The 18,342-nt window shown below is 39.3% G+C and overlaps 1 pseudogene; it reads right to left on the minus strand.

Moving 5' to 3' along the window:
- Positions 1–906: 906 nt before the first annotated feature.
- LOC103019873 (60S ribosomal protein L7a-like) overlaps positions 907–18,342 on the minus strand; it is a 91,983-nt pseudogene continuing 74,547 nt past the window's right edge.

An 18,342-nucleotide genomic window follows, 5' to 3' on the forward strand; every position in this document is an offset into this window, starting at 1 on the left:
CATCCAAAAAAAAATTGTATCATTTATCTTAAGTAAACCAAGGATTAAAAAAATACATATTTAAATTTTTGTAACCTAGATAGAACTTTGAGATTTAATTTTGGTTTATATATCAAGGATTTCCTTTCATACTGGAGTTTGCATATCCTTTTTGTGTATGGTATTTTTAGTTTACATTGATATAGCTTAGGTAATTCAATATGTAGTTTTTATCAACATAAACTTTAGATATACATCTATCTTTTATATTTGTATCTTGCATTTTGAAGACATATTAAAAAGTAGAAACAATCTCCATTATATTACCTTTTACCCATATCAACTGCTCTGTAAATGTTTATTAATTTATTCAACTAAATTAATACTTTTTCTTTTAATTGGTTAACTCCACTGTTTTCTCTTCAGTTTTAAAGGGTATGGGTTCAGTTACATATCAAAGAGTTCATTTTCACTGGTAGGGAACATATCCCATTACCAGGCATTTTGTGGAATTTATTCCACATAGTAAATTTTAATTTCCTTTAGTCTAGGACAATTTCAAGGTATAGCGGAAATAATGAACTGGAAACTCAACAAGCCTGTGTTTAAATCACCCCTTTTCATTTTACCAGCTAAAAGACCTTGAATAAGTTATATAATTTCTCAGAGCCTGTTTCTCCACTTTTTAAATGGAGATAATAATATTTACAAGGTCATTTTGACATTATACATAGTGGTGAGCACATAGTTCTTGCTCAATAAATATATTTTCTTCCTATTTCCTCACATCCTGGGGATCAGCCAATTACCTGTTTATTTAGCCTTTTCAAATGATCTTAATTTATTCTTTTTTTTTTTGAAGGAATTTTTTTTTTTTTTTTTTTTTTTTTTTTTACTTTTATGTATAGAAAACTCAATACTGTACACTTAGCTCAGTTTGATGGCCAGTTCTTTGACCTTTGCCTTTTCCAGCTTGGCAATGCAAGCCACCAACTTTGGACCCAGGATGTTGCCTCCTCAGTGATGGCAGATTTCATCATATCTGTCATTGTAATTGGTCCTAATAGCTTCCGCCAGCTTAGCCTGAGGTCCTTTGTCTGCTGAGTTAACTCGTGTGAAGGTGACAGTGGTACAATTCTTCCTGTGGAATGGATCTCCAGCCTGGCCTTCCCTTTTCTAATGTGGTAGGGAACCCCCATCTTATGCCACAGGGCAGGCAGTAAGACAACCAACTCGATGGGATCCACATCATTGGCAATCACCACCAGCTAAAGCTTCTTCTCCACCAATGTAGTGACAGTATTAACCCCTGCTGGAAGGATAGGTGGCCCCTTTGTGGGGACATCCCCTTTGCTGGCAGTTTTCTCCTTAGCCTGAGCCAACAACCTCTGCTTCTTCTCTTGCTTCATATCTGGTCTGCACTTGTGGGCCAGCTTAAGCAGTTGAGTAACTCTTTGGTGGTCCAAGGCCTGGGTGAACTGGTTAATCAAGAGAGGCACTTTCAGCCACTTATAGAGGATAGTTCTTTGCCGCTGCAGCCAGATGTGGTCAGGCAATTTGACAAAGTGGGTGAGGTCCCTTTTGGGCTGATGTCCTGTCCTGATACGTAAAGGGCAACACTATGAGTGATGCTCAAGTTCCTTGTCAAGTTCGTGTTTAGGACCACTCAGAAGGGTATAGGTGTATCAGTGATCTAGGTGGTTTAAGATGCCATCACAATTCTGAATTATTCTTAAATTTCTTAGATTGAAAAAATTCTGGTGGATCTTTGAAAACTATGTCAACACACACTTGCCAACTTAGAGCTGCTCCTCAAAGTACAGGCAGACCTCACTTTATTGGGCTTTGCTTAATTGCACTTCACAGATTGCATGTTTTTTACAAATTGAAGATTCGTGGCAACCCTGCATGGAGAAAGTCTATCAGTGGCATTTATCCAATAGCATTTGCTCATTTTGTATCTCTGTGTCACATTTTGGTAATTCTTGCCATATTACAACCTTTTTCATTATTATTATATCCTATGATTTTCTAGAAAGAAAAGTAAGAAAAAAAATTCCTACAAAGAATCAGGAACTCAAGTGACTTTAGACTCCTCAATAGCAACAAAAGGAACAACAAAACAATGAAATCATGACTCTACAATGCCAAAGAAAAGTTAATTCCAACTGTGTATTCTATATTCCAACTATCTATCATCTGCCAGGGTAGCATAAATCATATTTTCTTAATGCAAGTTCCAAAAACATTTACTTCCATTACATTCTTGCTAAAGGGGCTACTGGAAGATGATTTCCACCTTAAAAAAGAGCAGACCAAGAAAAAAGATGATGAGGGATTCATAACAGAAAAGATACAACCCAGGAGGGAAGTGATGAAAGTCTTCAAGATAATGGTGGAGGGAGATCTTAGGGAGACAACTGTTCCCCAGACATAGACATTCCTGGAGCAGTGTGACACAGGGAACAGACATGTGGAAGGCTGTCTACTCCATGCCCTCTGTAGAGATGCCATCTTTAATCTGATCAAATTACTGGAGGATGTGCTCCACACCAAGATAGTAAATCAAGAAAGAGCAAGGCATAACATCCAGAAAACAGCATCAAACTCCAGATTAGTAAATTCCAAGGACAATAGTTCAGATAAGATGTAACCTGATGATAGCGTGCAGAAGACCTGGAGCAAAACCAGCCCAGAGAGAACAAAGAAGTCTCTAGGAGAAGAAAAGTCTAGGTAGATCAACTGATCTCATTGACCTTACGGAGAACTGTCTTATGGAGCTATTAGGAGGTCAGAAGAATTAGCAAGAAGTGCAAAGATAACCTGATAAATGAAAAAAACAAAGCAACTACTTCAATCTCAAGAAAGACAGAAAATACAGAAGGAAAACATCATAATCCACTGGATGTTCGACTCTGAATAATATTTGCAAAGGGATCAAAGAAACACTGGATATTCATTTAACTAAAAATTATAATATAAATCTATTAGGAAGGGGGTAAAGAGAAGTTGGGGTGGGATGCCAGTGTAAAAGAGCTAACATAAAAGGAAATCAATATGAGATTACATGCACATATGATCTAGATGGATATCTGTATGTTCCAATCGGGACTTGCGGAAGAGAGGAGAGAGAAAGAGAGGAGGTGACCTGGGAGCTAGCGGGCATGATGTCCTCCCCTCGAACATAAACTTCACAGAGCATCAACATCAGACAAGGCCATTCTGTGCCTGTGATGGATCAAAACAAAAACAAGACTACTCCATAATCACATCTGAACACAGACAGAACATGAGGATTGTTCAAGCCACAGAATGACCAAACTCCCCCTTCCTGCTTAATACGAGTGATCACTGCCTCTTTACCATTCAGCTCTAGCCTCACTCTAGTCTCCCCTTCTTCAAGATACAATTTATGATGATAGCCATAGAATTGCCCCTGCTTGCAGATAGCATCCAATCCAGAGCAAAGACCCACTTCCTTAAACCTTCCCTCAAATCACCTAATACAAGCTCAAATCCTGTGAGTTTAATTAACACCCTCTTACTTGGACTTCCCACAGATGGTGTGGGGTCTCCCTCATGACAATGAATAATAAACCAACTCTTTCAACCACAGGTGTGTTCCTGGTGGTCTTTACTTATAGGAAGTATGGCGAGGGAAACACTGGGTTTTGTTAAAATTCTTTTAGTACTTTTGGACATGTGAAAGTATATAGGCATGCTACTTTGATAAAATACAAATTAATTTTTAAAAAGCTTATCACACGTTTTTTACCAAGGTGGGAAAGCATATGCACATGCTGGCTGATGGGGGGATTGTAATTGTTTTAAGAAGTGTCATCTTAAGAAGAAGGTCCAATAATTTCCAGTGATGCAGAAAATAACTGGAACGATAACAATCCTCCCTGGTCCATAAAGGGCAACCGTTTTAGACTCTGGGTCTGGTCAGCAGCAACAGGAAGGGGTTAACCTGTAGGAGAATTGAAACTGAATCCCTTTCACTTGCTCTGCTTGGCAAAGACCAGATATTCAGGGAAGAGAAAAATGAGTATAGTTATTCCACAAAATTTGGATCACTGCTTAAAATAAGCTTGCAAGTATTTATTCATTAGTGATCCATGAAAATAAAGTACACACTTTAAAAGCCTAATTTAACATGTCAAGCATTGGATGCACAAAGAAATGGATACAGTTTAAAAGTATCTGGTATGTGGCAATTTGGGTTAATCTCTAATTCACACTTTGTTTCTAAAAATCCATCTACTTCTGTGGCTAATGTTAGTGGTTTCTTTTAATTACAGATTCTGATTCCTGGAGGTAATTAGAATGGCCCGATATTTTTTTAGCTGACATTAAAGCCTCTCTTAAATAACAGAGGGAGAATAGAGCCACCCAGCAACATAATCATGATCCAAATAATCCCTAAAAGGTTTCATAGTATCGAGGCGCATGAGTCAAACAGAGTCACAATTTTTAAATCTGCCAGGATGTCATAAACAGACTTTAAGGGGAAAATCCCAAACATTAATTTCAATCATCCAGTTTCAATAACTTTCAACACATTGTCAATCCTGTTTTATTTATTCCCCCCACCCACTTCCCCTATACCCCAGAATAATTAGAAGCAAACACAAGACACCATATCATTTCATCTATAAGCATTTAAGAAAACACCTGTAGAAAGATAAGAGCACTTCTTTTTTTTAAGCATAAACACGATACCGTTGTTGCACAAAATCACCGCCAGTAAACTTGTAATATCCTCAAATACCCAGTGTTCATATTTCCCCCAAATATCTCATAAATATTGTCACATAAATGTTTATATAGTTCATACTTTTGAATTGGGATAAAAAAATATTCCACACATAGCATTTGGTTGGTATATCTCATAAGTCTCTTTCAATTCTATCAGTTTCTCCCTCTTTCGTTTTCCTGGTTGCAATTTATTATTTGAAGAAACCAAGTTTTTTGTCTTGTAGAATTTCCGTACTCTGGATGTTATTATTTGAACCAATGTAGTGTTTTTTTTTTAAATGTTCTCTCCCCCCACACACCCCTCCAAGACTTTAAGACTTTTTAAAGGTTAAGATTAATCAGTGGATTCGGGTGTTGTCAGCTTGATTCATCCATTATAAAGGTTTCCATCTAATGAATGCTGGAGAGGGTGTGGAGAAAAGGGAACCCTCTTGCACTGTGGGTGGGAATGTAGATTGATACAGCCACTATGGAGAACAGTATGGGGGTTCCTTAAAAAACTAAAAATAGAGTTACCATATGGCCCAGCAATCCCACTACTGGACATATATCCAGAGAAAACTCTAATTTGAAAAGATACATGCACCCCAATATTCATAGCAGCACTATTTACAATTGCCAGGACATGGAAGCAACCTAAATGTCCATCGACAGATGAATGGATAAAGAAGATGTAGTGTGTACACACACAGACACACACAGACACACACACACACAATGGAATACTACTCAGCCATAAAAAAGAATAAAATAATGCCATTTGCCATGCTATTCCCAGCTTATCTTGTCCATTTTATGTCCCAGACCTGGAATCAGCCATTCTCCATGGTGTTTCTGTTTCTTGTGGAGACAAATGACATTTAAAAATCACAATCTGGATTCAACAGGTGATCCTTGCTACAGATTGACCATTGTTTCCATGCTTTTTTAGTGGACAAAGATAAGCAAAAAAATCATAAAAATGTATCCTGAATTCATACTATTATTTCCAATTCAGATTTAGGATTAACTAGCTTTTACTTCATTTTGATCTTATGTCTTTTTCCCTTATACTGAAAATCTTGGTTCCTAACAGCATTAATGTAATTACTTATTTGCTATATCATGTGTGTGTGTGTGTGTGTTTCAGATTCTCTTTTAGAGTCATTTATATTTACATGTTTTAGAGTCATTTGTATTTACATGTTTAGAGTCATTTTAGAGTCATTTACATTTACATGTTTAAATATATTTAATGATATATGACAAACCAGCTAACTCAAAGACATATTAGTATGTATATATATATGTATATATGTGTGTGTCTATATATATATATATATATACATATATGTATATATACATATATATATATATATATATATATATATATATATACATATATGTATATATATATACACATTCCTCCTGAAGTCTAATTTTACAGAGATTCCAGATAAGGAGCAGAAACTGCATTTCACAGAGAGGTTATTGCATAGAAATTTTGTCATTTCTATGAAAAAAATTAAAAGTCTGAAACTAGATAAAAAATACAGATGTGCCTGTCCAGATCCCAAGCTGGATGACCAGGACTGGTGATCTTTTTTCAGATTAAAGTGAGAGGGACAACAAGGTTAGGAAAATTCATAGTAAAATTTTTTTCAACTGTCTTGAGAAAGATGGCAAGTGAGATGGGTATGGACCATTCTCAGTGATGTCTGAAAATTTCAGAATTAGGTGTAGTAGAATGAGCTAGCTGAATAGAGAGTAGTAGAAAGGGAATATTTGACATTGAGATTGAGTGGTGATGGTACAATATCTAGGATATAACACTTTTAGTGCAGGGCCATGGGATGGTGATTGGAAAGGTACTGGGGCTAAAGAAGTCAAGGAAATGGGAATCCAGGTTTAGGTGGATCATCTATGTAGGTATTGATATCTTTAAGCTGGGGTGTGATCAACTCAGGGAGTGATTCAATTGAGATGTAGGAATAAAGTATTAGAATTTCTACTTATACCTGACAATATCCTTTCAAGATTCCTTTCTAGTGCATGTCTTATGTTGTACACTATAGTACAATACACTTTGTAGAGGGACTGATTTACATGAACAAGCAGCCAATTAAAGATTGGAGCTGACTGGACCCTGCAATCTCTTCATAGTGGCTAAATTATACTCTATGGTATGGCTATGCTACCATAAATGTAACTCATTCCTTCTTAAGAGAATATTTGGTTTGTTTCTAATAAAAACAAAAATAAAAAAATGGGACCCTATTGAGCTTAAAAGCTTCTGCACAGCAAAGGAAACCATCAACAAAATGAAAAGACAACCCACAGAATGGAAGAAAATATTTGCAAATGATACAACCGACAAGGGATTAATGTCCAAAATATACAAGTAGCACATGCAGCTCTATGTCAAAAAGCAAACCACCCAATCAAAAAACAGGGGGAAGATCTAAATAGACAGTTTTCCAAAAAAGACATACAGATGGCCAAAGAGCACATGAAAAGATGCTCAACATCACTAATTATTATAGAAATGCAAATCAAAACTGTAATGAAGTATCACCTCACCCCAGTCAGAATGGCCATCATCAAAAAGTCTACAAACAATAAATGCTGGAGAGGGTGTGGAGAAAAGGGGACCCTCCTACACAGTTGGTGGGAATGTAAATTAGTAGAACCACTATGGAAAACAGTATGGAGGTTCTTTAAAAAACTAAAAATAGAACTATCATATGATCCAGCAATCCCACTCCTGGGCATATATCCAGAGAAAACCATAATTTGAAAGAATACATGCACCCCAATGTTCATTGCAGCACTATTTACAATAGCCAAGACATGGAAGCAAGCTAAACGTCCAGAGTCCAGAGTAATAGACAAAGAAGGTGTAGTATATATACAATGGAATATTACTCAGCCATAAAAAAGAATGAAGTAATGCCATTTGGAGCAACATGGATGGACCTAGAGATTATAACACTGAGTGAAGTAAGTCAGACAGAGAAAGACAAATATCATATGATATCACTCATATGTGGAATCTAATTTTTAAAAAAGAGATACAAATGAACTTATTTACAAAACAGAGGCAGACTTATAGATATGAAAAACAAACTTACGGTTACCAAAGGAGCAACATGGAGGGGAGGGATAATCAGGAGCTTGGGGTGAACACACGCACACTACTTTATGAAAGATAGATGACCGACGGGGGTCCTAATGTATAGCACAGAGAACTCTACCCAATATTCTGTGATAACCTATATGAGAAAAGAACCTAAAAAGAATGAATATATGTATGTGTATAACTGAATCACTTTGCTGTAGACCTGAAACTGACACAACATTGTAAATTAATTATACTCCAATAAAATTAAAATATTAAAATTCAAAACAAATATTTGGTTCTGTTTCCAATCTTCAGTATTATAAAAATGGTAAAATAAACACTTTTCTTACATATGTTTCTTCATAGCTATTCAATTAGGAAAAATTCTTAGAAACAGAATAGTGGGTGGAAATTTATGGATTCCAAAGGTATATTATTAGCTAAATTGGTACATATAATTGGAAAAAATAATACTTATTGCCAAAATATCACTGAAAATGCTAATTGACTTTGTATTTTATGAAAGTTCTTATCAAGTCATAAATAAAAGAAAATTGATTAATAGGAGAAGGGCAGAGAAAAAATTTCATCAACACAAACACTGATGTATCTGATTTTAGGAAACCTAGAGAAATAAATATTTTGTGTCATTGATTCTACTTTTCATTTTTAATGATTCCCACTTTCCTAATATTTTCTTTTATATATCTATTTTGTTACATAGACTTATTTGTGTGACTCTACTAAGCGGCCGATTTATGTCTCCAGAATTATGGAAATTTCACTAAGCAGAACAGAAACAAGAAACTGGCTTTCCCTTTGCCACTCTGTTTTCCCATAGTATCTGGGAAGAAAGTACCATAAAAGGTAACACGAGGTATACCTTGTCAAATTCAAGGTAGCTAACTGATTCCTTAAACAACAAGAACAAATACCACCAAAAGCCCTCAGTCTCATTTTTATTTACTTTTTTTTTTTTTTTACTATTTTGCCATTTGATTTTTTTACTTCTTGACACTGGTCAATGTTACTACATAATTTCAATTCATTGCTTCAGTTTCCAGATCTGGAAAACTCAAACGAGATTTAGCTGGAGAATCATTGACATTCAACTTTAATATCAAGCTGACTGCTAACAAAATTGTCAGAAATGGCGTTTCCTATAGAGGAGGAACCATTCCACTCATCCATGTAATAGAATGAGAAATAGCTTCTGTTTATGTCTTTAATTAGGCATGTTCTCTTCTCCCAGACTGACAATGCACAAAGGAAAAAACAGAAATCTGATCATGCAGATGAGAACAGAAGAGTGCTTTTTAAAACATATTAACCAAGCGATGGAATTTCTGTGGTTAAAGTCATAAATGGTCCCCAGAGAAGCCATTGATAATCGCCGTTTTGACTGAATGGAGTCCTTCAGTCAATGCATTCTGTTTTAGTTGTTGTCTTTTCTTTCTTTTTTTTTTTTTAATTACCTGATTCACTGTTTTTGTTGTGGTCCCATGAGGCTTTGCCTTCTCCTGTGGAATTTTTCTTGAGGAGAGTCTCCTGAGATGACATTTCTTCTAATTAGATTTCTTGGCTGTTACAGATTATTATGCTAGAAAACCCCCATTCTTTCCTCCCTCTTCCCTTCTCCATTACTACTATCCTGTTCTTGGGTTTTTATTTACGCAAGATGCAAGCCAGATGTTGTATTAATAAGAGAGCTGATTTTCCTCAAGGAGCTATTCATTAGCATAGAATAGAATTGCAACCCTGTTGCAATTTCTGGGAAGTCTTTAAATTCTTTCCATACTTTTTTTTTTCATTTTAAGTAGTAAATTTTGGAAGATACACTTGAATTACTTCTGTTTACTGTGAATGTTGACGGAGATTTGGAGTTTTCACAATTAAATTTTAAAATTGAAGAGAGAATTAAAATCAGGAGCTGTATCTTATAAACATAGGTAGCATATCACATTTGATGTGTGTACACTTTTTGAAAGCTTAATTAAATGGAACAAAGGTGCCATATCAGAGCAAGGGAGTATCTTACACAATGAAGTCCCGATCCTTCGATATATACGTTAAAATGCATAGAATTAGATGATATTTTTATTTCTGTCACAAGTGCTATTTTCTTAAATGAATAATATTAAAACAAAAAATAAAGACCTTCTTATACTCTTCAGATGAATACATCTTCTAAGGCACAAAAATATTTTTTTTAAAAGCCCACAGTTAAATTCATTATGATTCCAAAAATAATCTCTTAAAACAGACATGAGATCCTTAAACTCCCAAACATCCCAGGAACACTCAATAAAAGTTTGGGAAATCTTTTTTACATCCTCAGAAGACTTATTTTGTGTCTTCTTTCCTTGCTGGTTTAGGTTCTGTAACTTAAATTAACTGACCAGACAAAAGAGGTCATCTGAAGTCCATGACCACAAGGGTAAGACTTGAACCCGGGGAGCAATGCAGTACTTCTCCCTTTCAACAGGTTGTCCAGGAACTCATAACCTGTGTGTATTATTCGTAAGTTGAAGCACCACCTTGGTTTTTATGCATAGCATAGTTGTAAATCAAAATGTATGTACAGCTCCAGCAGACACTGCTTGCTCCTCTAGCGCTATAGCAGGTAGGAGTCGATAAGACTCATCCCTGACTTAATTAAGCCAACTCCAGTCGTAGTTATCTGCAACTAAAAATAAAGTCCTCACTGTCTCAAGAGCTACCAGACTTTTTATTTTAGGTCTGGTTCTGCTAGCTACCACAGAGGCGGGGTGGACACTCCTTTGCTCATCATGGGCCCTTCCATACCATTATCCCTTGGTCATCCTTAAAAACCTCAGCTTTTTTTTTTTTTGATTTGATTTTTTTAACATCTTTATTAGAGTATAATTGCTTTACAATGGTGTGTTAGTTTCTGCTTTATAACAAAGTGAATCAGCTATACATATACATATATCCCCATATCTCTTAAAACCTCAGCTTTGACCTCCTATCTGTCCTCCTTAAACACTTTTTGCTTTCCAGGACTCTAAACTCTGCTGTTCTTCCTACTTGACTGGCTGCTCCTTCTCAGTCTCCTTTGCTGATTTGTCTTCATCTCTCTGACCTCTTATTATTAGAGTCCTCCAGAGTTCAGGCCTTGGACATCTTCCCGAACTACTGCATTCCTTTAGTACTATCACCCTGGCCCATCTTTACATGCTGACTCCAAAATTTAGACCTTCACCCTGTACTTCTCCCCTGAACTCCAGACTTGTATATCCCATTGGCCACTCCACACTGCCACTCCAGTGTCTACAGGCTTTGCAATAACATGCTTTAAACATCACCTGACTGCTCGCATTTCTCACCTCCTCCGCTGATGCCACCCAAGTTCAAGTTATGACTCTCTCTCCCTTGGACAATTACAATAGACTCCCAACCAGTCTCCTTAAGGATCTGTTTCTGCCCTGCAGTCTATTCTCGACACTAGAGCCAACGTGATCATGATAAAAAAATACGATAAATTATGTCACTCATCAGTTCATATCTTCCCATATCTTTCCAGCTCACTCAGAGAGAACCCCGATATATTTACACTGACCAAGAAGTCCTGACCTCATCCACTGGGATTTTGCTGACCTGAGCTCATATCCTCTCGCCCCTCATTTGACTTCAGTCACACTGGCCTCCCTGATGTTATCCAGATGCCCCTTGCCAGGGACTCTCCCACCTCGAGTCTTTTGTACATGCTTATTTCTCTGCCTGAAGCGTTTCTCTGCCAATGTCTATGTGGCTTGCTTCCTCATCACCATACCATCCTACTTCATTTCTCTTCAACACACTTGTTGCCATGTGGTGTATCAGATGTTTCATTTACTTATTTTACTTATTGCCTGCCACCCCACACACAAAAAAATTTAAACTTTGTAAGGGCAGGAATTTTTGCCTTTGTTGTTCACTGATGTATCCATATCCCCGAAAATAGATGACATAAAATGACATAAAATGACAAGCTAGAGCATTCCTTAGTTGTGTATTCAGTGCTATGGTGGACAAACATACAGAATAACTGCCTTCAAAAGAATTATAAGGGCTTCCCTGGTGGCGCAGTGGTTGAGAATCTGCCTGCTAATGCAGGGGACACGGGTTCGAGCCCTGGTCTGGGAAGATCCCACGTGCCATGGAGCAGCTGGGCCCGTGAGCCACAATTACTGAGCCTGCGCGTCTGGAGCCTGTGCTCCGCAACAAGAGAGGCCACGATAGTGAGAGGCCCGCACACTGCGATGAAGAGTGGCCCCCGCTTGCCGCAACTAGAGAAAGCCCTCGCACAGAAACGAAGACCCAACACAGCCAAAAATTTAAAAAATACAAAAATAAAATTAATTAATTAATTAAAAAAAAAAAAGAATTATAAGAAGTTATAGTCTACTTTGGGGCTTTAGACACATCTGTATATAACACAAACAACCCAATGTAAGGACAACACATAAAATAAGAATCACAATTGCTTCTATATCACTGCTATCTTTTGAGACAGGACATATGTCAATAAATACATCATTCTAAAACCTATTTTTTTAAAAGCAAGTTCCAACTCTATTCACTTGTCAGGAACAAATTCACACATCAACATACAGGTTGACCACAAAATAAATATTTATTCAAATTTAATTTATTCAAACAGTTATTCAAAAAGCAGATTCTGTGAGCCTCTCATGTACCAGACACTGCCCGAAAGACATAGGCTCTAATTGTGCATGAGAAGGGCCAGTAACTTGCACTTACAGAGCTTATCATGATTTACTTGGGCTTTGACCTAACAGATGAAGGAAAACTGGAAAGTTTTCTTTGTTCTTGTATGCCACAGAAGCATGCTTCCCCTTATACCTGGAATTCCTTCAACACCTATTTGCCAAATATTGGTAAGTTATATGAGGAAGAGGAATAAGGGCACAAGGGGCAGTGAAAGACAGTTTGCCTATTTCATGAAAAGTTAAATATATACTTATCATATAACCCAGGAGTTTCAGTCCAGTAGACATGAAAGCAACCACAGAAAGACCTGTACATGGATGTTCAGAACAGCTAAATTAGTAATATCCAAACACTGGAAACAATCCAGTGTCTGTCAACAGTTCAATGAGTAAACAAACTGTGGTATATTCACACAATGGAATAATAATAAGTAATAAAAAGGGCAAACTATTGATGCATGCAACAATTTAGGTGGATCCCAAAATTGTCTTGCTAAATGGGAAAAAAAGATACAAAGAGAATGGTATAATTTCATTTATATAAATTCTAAAAAATGCAAATGAATCCATAGGAACAGAAAGCAGATCATTGCCTAGAGACATGGATGAAAGAAAGTGAGGACTGCAAAAGGGCTCAAGGAACCTTTTAAGAGAGATGGAAGTATTTGTTATCTTCATTGTGGTGGTGTTTTATGGGAATATACACCTACCGATGTTCATCAAACTGTGCTCTTTAAATACGTACTTTTTCTTGTACAAAAGTTATACCTCAATGAAGTTATTTTTAAAAATAAACATACCATACAATTTATCAAAAAAGAATTTTGGAACCACATCTTCCTCCAAGAAAAAGCACTGGCTCAAGCACCTAGCGGTGTTTGGCACATAGTGGTGCTAAATACACAGTCATGCTCAAGGCAGTGCTTGGTACATAGTAGTGCTAAATGCTAAATGCAAAAAATAGGTATTTATAAATAACTGTTAGCACTTACATAATGCTTCCTATCTATCAGTAACATTTGTTAATTTAATTAAGCTAATAACAAGTCTATAAAGCCATCTTTATTATTAAAAACAATTTTTAAAAATACTGTACAATTGTCCTCTATTTTAGGTTAGGACACTGAGAGCCTAGCCCTCAAGGTTCTCCAGCTGATGAGTTGCAGAACTGAGACTCCAATGCATGCAGTCTGTCTCTAGATGCATGTCTTTAGCTCCCTCAGCATACCACCACAGAAGAAAGGAAAGAAGGAATTAAAGAACTCAGAGAAGAGAGGCTTCTCTGTGTGCTTGGCAGTCAGAGAAGTCTTTTTAAAAAGACAGGATGTTTGCTGAGCTTTGAAAGATAAGGAAGCTCTGGAAAAGGAAGAGAGTAGACGTGCATCTCAGAAAATGTAGATGCTGCCAGGCATGAAAGGGCCTGAGAAGGTATTTGTCCAGTTTCTGGTGACATTCTTTACAGGGTGAGTTAGATCCAATTCCACTGACATTTTATCTTATAAATATTGCATGCAGGCTACAAATAGCCAGGTCAGTAGCGAAGAAGGACAAGGGGAGGTGATTTCTCCCCTGACAGAGGTCCCAGGGCAGGAAAGGAACAGAAGATGGAGATAGAGCTGTTTAATGATGAATGCGGCAATCTTTTTCTTTAATGTACAATATTATATGGCTGAGAAAAGGGGAAATGATGAGCCTTGGTTTCTCATACCGACAGGGAAAAGGAAATATTGCTTTCACAGGGTCATGTGCCCACACCAAAATTGGTTGTCAGAATTAGGATTTAATAACAACAAAAATATTGCTCTTGGGATTTGACCATGGTGATGAAGACGATGTTAACCAGACATCCAGGAGAACAAATGCAGTGCATACGTTCACAACTAAAGAAACCAAGAGACGTCTTTCACACCAGAGAACAAACTATGAGGAAAGGGCAGGCAGAGGAAGGGAAGGTCACACAAGGTTGCTGAAGAAGCAGAGAGGACCAGATGTAGATCTTGAGAAAGCTCACAAAGCAAGACCAACAACTGAAGAATGGAAGGAAGAGAGCAGACTTGTGGTGGAGGTGGAAGCTGCCCTGAATCCATGCTGAAACAAAGAGGATAAAAGAAAAGTGGACAGTAAGGGACGTCACGCTGATACACCCTATTTGTAGGAAGCGGTCTGCCAATGGAGAAGTGAGAGGAGACATACTCCGCATGATGAGCAATGCCGCTGCTTCCGATCTGAGTGATTGGGAAGAATAGCACTAAGCTCACTCTCATATAAAACTTTACGTCATAAAAGAATTTCTGCTAGCCTAAAACATGGCTATTGCCCTTATTTCCATGAGGCTCCTGAAAACTGTAGTTCTAGGAGGAATTTAGCGTATTCATATATGTGCAATGATCAAAAAAGTACCCACCTAAAAGTGTATTCAAAATAATTCTCAACAGACTATTAGTGAAGGAAATTCAGCAGCACATTAAGAGTACAATAATACAAAATAATCTAGTGGTCTTTATTCTAGTAGTATAAGTATGGCTCACTGATAAGAATATATTAACATAATTCACTATAATAATTTGTTCAAAAGTAAAAATTTCAACACCCATTGTTTATGAGAAAAAAATTTAAACCATGGTAAGAGAAAGATAAGCCTTTAATATGTCTTTATCAAACTAAAGGCCTGAATTATACAAAATGAGAAGCAGTGGAAAATTTCCTCTTAAAAACTGAGATGACCACTATCAATGGAAAAAGAATTGCGGTATAAAAATTGGAAAGGATATGGATACAAGTATCATTAGTTGCAGATGATATGATCATTTACTCAGAAAACTCAAGAAACTCAAAAAATCATTAGAAGTAATCGAATCAGTAAAATCTATGTATCGGTAGCTATATCTATATCATATATTAAAACAAGAACCAGGAAGATGGCGGAAGAGTAAGACGCGGAGATCACCTTCCTTCCCACAGATACACTAGAAATACATCTACACGTGGAACTGCTCCTACAGAACATCCACTGAACGCTGGCAGAAAACGTCCGACCTCCAAAAAGGCAAGAAACTCCCCCCGTACTTGGGTAGGGCAAAAGAAAAAAGAAATAACAGAGACAAAAGAATAGGGACGGCACCTGCACCAGTGGGAGGGAGCCGTGAAGGAGGAAAGGTTTCCACACACTAGGAGCCCCTTTGCGGGCGGAGACTGCGGGGGGCGGAGGGGGGAAGCTTCGGAGCCACGGAGGAGAGCGCAGCCACAGAGGTGTGGAGGGCAAAGCGGAGAGGTTCCCGCACAGAGGCTCGGCGCCGAGCAGCACTCACCAGCCCGAGAGGCTCGTCTGCTCCCCCGCCGGGGCGGGCGGGGCTGGGAGCTGAGGCTCGGGCTTCGGTTGGATCGCAGGGAGAGGACTGGGGCTGGCGGTGTGAACACAGCCTGAAGGGGTTAGCGCACGACAGCTAGCCGGGAGGGAGTCCGGGGAAAAAGTCTGCAGCTGCCGAAGAGGCAAGAGACTTTTTCTTCCCTCTGTGTTTCCTGGTGCGCAAGGAGAGGGGATTCAGAGAGCCGCCTAAACGAACTCCAGAGAAGGGCGCGAGCCTCGGCTATCAGTGCGGATCCCACAGCAACAGGGGCGGAGAGGGAAAAACAGAGAGACTCCCGCACAGAGGCTCGGCGCCGAGCAGCGCTCACCAGCCCGAGAGGCTTGTCTGCTCCCCCGCCGGGGCGGGTGGGGCTGGGGGCTGAGGCTCGGCTTCGGTCGGATCGCAGGGAGAGGACTGGGGCTGGCGGCGTGAACACAGCCTGAAGGGGTTGGCGCACCACAGCTAGCCGGGAGGGAGACCGGGAAAAGGTCTGCAGCTGACGAAGAGGCAAGAGACTTTTTCTTGCCTCTTTGTTTCGCTGTGCGCAAGGAGAGGGGATTCAGAGCACCGCCTAAACGAACTCCAGAGAAGGGCACGAGCCGCGGCGATCAGCGCGGACCCCAGAGACGGGCGTGAGACGCTGGGGCTGCTGCTGCCGCCTCCAAAAAGCCTGTGTGTGAGCACAGGTCACTCTCCACACCGCCCCTCCCGGGAGCCTGTGCAGCCCGCCACTGCCAGGGTCCCGGGATCCCGGGACAACATCCCCAGGAGAACGCACTGCGCGCCTCGGGCTGGTGCAACGTCACGCCGGCCTCGGCCGCTGCAGGCTCGCCCCGCCTCCTCCGTACCGCTCCCTCCCCGCGGCCTGGGTGAGCCAGAGCCCCCGAAGCAGCTGCTCCTTTAACCCCGTCCTGTCTGGGCGGGGAACAGACGCCCTCAGGCGACCTACACGCAGAGGCGGGTCCAAATCCAAAGCTGAACCCCAGGAGCTGTGCGAACAGGGAAGAGAAGGGGAAATCTCTCCCAGCAGCCTCAGAAGCAGCGGATTAAAGCTCCACAAACAACTTGACGTGCCTGCATCTGCTGAACACCTGAATAGACAACGAATCAGCCCAAATTCAGGAGGGGGACTCTGGGAGCAGGAGAGATTAATCTTTCCCCTTTCCCTTTTTTTTGTGAGTGTATATGTATATGCTTCTGGGTGAGATTTTGTCTGTATAGCTTTGCCTTACAATAGCTTTATTTTACTTCACTATATTATAGCCTCTTTCTTTCTTTCTTTCTATTTTTTCTCCCTTTTACTCTGAGCCGTGTGGACGAAAGGCTCTTGGTGCTCCAGCCAGGCATCAGGGCCATGCCTCTGAGGTGGGAGAGCCAACTTCAGAACACTGGTCCACAAGAGACCTCCAAGCTCCACGTAATACCAAACGGCAAAAATCTCCCAGAGATCTCCATCTCAACATCAAGACCCAGCTTCACCCAACGACCAGCAAGCTACAGTGCTGGACACCCTATGCCAAACAACTAGCTAGACAGGAACACAACCCCATCCATTAGCAGAGAGGCTGCCTAAAATCATAATAAGGCCACAGACACCCCAAAATACACCACCAGACGTGGACGTGCCCACCAGAAAGACAAGATCTAGCCTCATCCACCAGAACTCAGGCACTAGTTCCCTCCACCAGGAAGCCTACACAACCCACTGAACCAACCTTAGCCGCTGGGGACAGATACCAAAAACAACGGGAACTACGAACCTGCAGCCTGTGAAAAGGAGACCCCAAACACAGTAAGATAGGCAAAATGAGACGACAGAAAAACACACAGCAGATGAAGGAGCAGGCTCAAAACACACTGGACTTAACAAATGAAGAGGAAATAGGTAGTCTACCTGAAAAAGAATTCAGAATAATGATAGTAAGGATGATCCAAAATCTTGGAAATAGAATAGACAAAATGCAAGAAACATTTAACAAGGATGTAGAAGAACTAAAGAGGAACCAAGCAATGATGAAAAACACAATAAATGAAATTAAAAATACTCTAGATGGGATCAATAGTAGAATAACTGAGGCAGAAGAAAGGATAAGTGACCTAGAAGATAAAATGGTGGAAATAACTACTACAGAGCAGGATAAACAAAAAAGAATGAAAAGAACTGAGGACAGTCTCAGGGACCTCTGGGACAACATTAAACACGCCAACATTCGAATTATAGGGGTACCAGAAGAAGAAGAGAAAAAGAAAGGGACTGAGAAAATTTTTGAAGAGATTATAGTGGAAAACTTCCCTAATATGGGAAAGGAAATAGTTAATCAAGTCCTGGAAGCACAGAGAGTCCCATACAGGATAAACCCAAGGAGGAACACGCCAAGACACATATTAATCAAACTGTCAAAAATTAAATATAAGGAAAACATAT

The sequence above is a fragment of the Balaenoptera acutorostrata genome, chromosome 8 (assembly GCF_949987535.1).
Source record: "Balaenoptera acutorostrata chromosome 8, mBalAcu1.1, whole genome shotgun sequence".
NCBI classification, from domain to species: Eukaryota; Metazoa; Chordata; class Mammalia; order Artiodactyla; family Balaenopteridae; genus Balaenoptera; species Balaenoptera acutorostrata.